The 2,517-nt window shown below is 32.6% G+C and overlaps 1 long non-coding RNA gene across 1 annotated transcript; it reads left to right on the top strand.

Moving 5' to 3' along the window:
- On the top strand, nt 1-668 carry LOC142223690 (uncharacterized). Its single transcript, XR_012718857.1, has 2 exons — nt 1-90; nt 156-668. It is a non-coding gene; the product is annotated as an uncharacterized LOC142223690 (long non-coding RNA).
- Nucleotides 669-2,517: the final 1,849 nt, after the last annotated feature.

Here is a 2,517-nt window from a genome sequence, read left to right as displayed (position 1 = left end):
ACCGAAGATACCCAATATTTGCATGTGGATATCTCTAGACTGGCTACGACACAATTAACTGAAACTGCTTCAAATAGTTTATAATAATTGGTATGTCAATATGAAAAATTAAATCGACACATTAGAGAAGTCACTAAATTTAAATCTCTTTGCAGAAAACTAAAATCTTTGTATGCTACATTCTCGCAAACATTAAGAAGCTTACCAATGAAAAATGAGTGGCTTATCGACAAGAAAAAGTTTCCAGAAACATTACAAGTGCAACCAATTAAAATAGTTAAAAACAACAAATTGTTGAAATCAATAACTTCTGGATGAAAATGTGCATCACATCGTCAGTTTAATTCATATGCTATTATCAGTTTAAAATGGATATTTTGTGAATTCCTTCTGTTGGAAATCAATTCTTACACGCGGTCCAGTACGTTCCTACATTGCCCGCAGGTTAATAAATTTTAATGCTGTTTTATGACATCAAAAGGAAGGAAATCGAATTATCAATGCAAAATTTTTTACTAATAATGTTTAAGATATTTAACGTTTTGTTGTTTTTTTGTTCTTTCTTGTTGATATGTTTAATAAGATTATTATTTATCAATTGGTATTGTAGTGTATTATTATATATTTTATTTTGATGAAAATGAATGAATTATACAAAATTCATAGAATTGTGGCTTTGACTTTCAATTTGAAGTGAGGATATCATACCTACAAATTTAGGTTGAAAAGTATTTGCAACGATGTTAGTTCGAATTTGACTCGCATCGAAAATTAGTTGACAAATTATTGAGTAGCGATGCATTTCAATTTGAGGATAACACTTGAGATATTATTGCTAATGTGTTGAATTTCACTGTTGAGGGTAATGTCTGTTTTTTGTTGAGAACGCGATTTTCTCAACAACTTCTCAACTTGAATATTACACTAATTCTTTGAAAAAAAAATGTTTGAAATATTGTTGAAATATAGCATTTTTCAAACGTTTGTGTTTAATGGGTTAAAATTAAATTTATTTTGAAAGTTGTTGCTACTATGTTGCTAACGTGTTGAATTCTACTGTTGAGGGTAATGTCTGTTTTTTGTTGTGAACGCGATTTTCTCAACAATTTCTCTAATTGAATTTTAATCTAATTCTTTGAACAAATGTTTGAAATCGTATTGAATATAAGAATTTTTCCAATGCTTGTGTTTATTGGGGGTTTATGATAATAAATAATATGTATATTATGAAATAATAGAAAAGCCTTAGTGTTGGATCGATTCAGAATCCCCCTTTTGAATCGAACTAGCCCGGGCTAGATAGCATACAACAACGCTATGTAGTTTTCCGGTAAATCGGATAACATTAATTAGCATGAAAGATTATGTTATCGGAATTTATTAATCGATTTTATTGTAATTTGCGCCTATTCATACGTTTCTCGGCTTAGTTATTCTTCTTAGGTCATAGGCCAACACAAACAGTGTTGGCCTATTCAATCAGAAATTGGTGATAATGGCATCTTATGGCGGTTTTTGATAATAACTAAAATGTGCGTGGATATAATAGAATAGCATTGTTTGAGAATCAGATGACCACAAAGCCCTCGATCCCAAATCGTCAATATGGATCGATTCAGAATCACCCTTTGAATCGATCTAGCCTTGACTGTCCGTCCGATCTTCATGAATTTAGCTGGATAGGGTGTTCTTTTAGAATAGAAGAACGTAGAGAAGTTACTCATATCGTAACTTCGGATTTGTTATACTTCGTTGGCCATATTCTTTGTGTTTTAACAAACAGTGTTGATGCCTCCAATCAGAAATTGGTGAAAATGACATTTTATGACGGTTATTGATAATAAGTTATATATGTGTTATGTAATAATAGAACATCGTTGTTTGAGAATGTGATGACCATAACTAAGACCTCGATCCCAAATTGTTAATATGCATCGATTCAGAATCATCCTTTGAATCGATCTAGCCCTTGTTGTCCGTCCGTCGCTCTTTTATACTCAAAGTCCATATTCAAATGACATAAGTCGCAACTTTTAACGGATCTTCTTGACTTGGACTGGATAGGATGTTCTTTTAGCATAGATTTTCTTATCAGATAATTTTATAATTGGTGGCCCCGAACCTTTTCAATTGTCACGAAGAACAACAAGATCATCATCTGGACCAGCGGTACCAAACGAATCAATACCCAACGTTGAATTCCTCACAACAACCCCAACAGTTAGCGCTGTAAAACTACCAACATTTTGGAAACTTAATGTTCCTCTTTGGTTTGTTCTCGACGAGACCCAATTTACACAACATGGCATCACAACAGAATCAGCCAAAATGTTCAACGCTATCGCTGATATGGACCAATAGATCTTAACAATAATTAGTGACATTGCTTTAAATCAACCGGAAAATGGATACCGACAGATTAAAAAGTTCTGATTGATTATTTTCCCAGAATAACAAAGAATCCAAGAACTTTTAACGAGTATAGAATTTGGCGACAAAAACCCACACAAATTCTAC

This window comes from Haematobia irritans, chromosome 2, assembly GCF_050003625.1.
Source record: "Haematobia irritans isolate KBUSLIRL chromosome 2, ASM5000362v1, whole genome shotgun sequence".
Lineage (NCBI taxonomy): Eukaryota > Metazoa > Arthropoda > Insecta > Diptera > Muscidae > Haematobia > Haematobia irritans.
Note: the sequence above shows the minus strand (reverse complement) of the source record. Positions and strands in the feature narration are given on the sequence as shown.